Genomic DNA, 1,591 nt, shown 5'->3' with positions numbered 1-1,591 from the left:
TGGGTCGGACTGGTTTGGTCGGTTTGACATTTAATGTGAACACCCCTACCGAAGACTATTATGTTCTCTTGGAATGCCTTTTGTCATGTTGGCGATCGGAGAACCGGAAATGCTGACTGAACTACACACCATAGTTGGTCTCGGTTGGTTCGCTTTCGACTTTTGCTCCACTTTGACAGCGCCTGAGAAACCGAACTTGGACCTTTACCAAAGAAAGCTCTCTCATTCTCTCTGGGAGTCATGGGTTGGTTATCGTTGAATGTCAGATCCATTGGACTTGGAGGAGTTCTCGAAACCAACACATCGGATGGTAAAGGTCCATCCGATGAGAGTGCTTGTCCCAACTAAAGAGCACTCTCAATTTGATCTTCTCCCAACTCCCAAGCATCAGTCAAAATGGCGGGAAATGTCTTGCCCTTCCCACTATTGGTTGTCGATGGCTGGGTTTGGGACACTATGAGTGCTTGAGGTTAGTTTTGAGGTTCAACCGAGAAGACAATAAACAATATAAAAGGGGTAGTTTGGACATTTAAAAAACTTTAAATAGATGGATGAAAATTTTTTCAAAGTTAACTAACAGAATGTTAACGAAAGGGAATCTTTGTCTAACAACTAAAGTTCAGAGGGTCTTTGTTGCAAAAAAAAAAGTGCAGGGGGACTTTGTCGCTGACCCCATAGTACAAGGGGGGGTCTTTGTAATTTACCCTCTATTTTATCTGTTTTTAAATAATATTTAAAGTATGATTTAGTTATTAAATTTTTTGACATTTAAAATATTCAAAATTAGTTATTTACAATAATTTATATGTTTAGTTATTTCAATATTACTTATTTATTGAATTTCATAATCCATAAAATTATAAGTTATATAATTATTATATAATTTTGTAAAATATAAAATTATTATTAATTCACATATTATGAAATTTATTATAACAAATTTTCTATGTTTAATAAAATTTTTAAATTTATTACATAATTTCGTTATTTTAACTATTTAAATTTCAGTTATGTTAAATATTTTGTTATTTAAAATATTAGTTATTTAAATATTTAAATAATATGTAAAATATTTAAAAAATTTTGTTATTTAAATTTTATTTACTTTAAAGTTATTACATAATATTAAATATTTTGTTATATAATATTTATCTAATTTCAATATTTAGATATTGAAATTTTTAAATAATATTTTTTAAATTTAATTTTTTATTATTTGAATAGTAGTTAAGTTGAATAATTCTTTATGAATTTCATAAAAGTACAAAATTACTAATAACATGAATATTATTAAATCTATTATAATTATATTTTGATTTTTAATAAATATTTTAAAATTCTTAAATTATTTAATTCAAACTTTCTTTAGATAGATATAGATGAAAAGTGAAGGAGAGGATAAATAGGAATTAGAGATAAATTATGAGAAAGTGGGGGATAGTGGTGCTACTTGGTTAGTTATATTAGATTTTGGTAACGAGAGATCTTAAGAATAGTTTTAGGAGGGGATATCCAAAGGGATAAACATAAAGGAAAGAGGGTTGGGCTAGGCCAGGCATGCCAAGAGATCAAAATGAGAGAGGGTGATGAG

The sequence above is a fragment of the Nelumbo lutea genome, chromosome 2, assembly GCF_056320005.1.
Source record: "Nelumbo lutea isolate HS-2025 chromosome 2, American lotus-T2T, whole genome shotgun sequence".
In the NCBI taxonomy this organism is placed as follows: domain Eukaryota; kingdom Viridiplantae; phylum Streptophyta; class Magnoliopsida; order Proteales; family Nelumbonaceae; genus Nelumbo; species Nelumbo lutea.
This window is presented reverse-complemented; position numbering follows the sequence as displayed.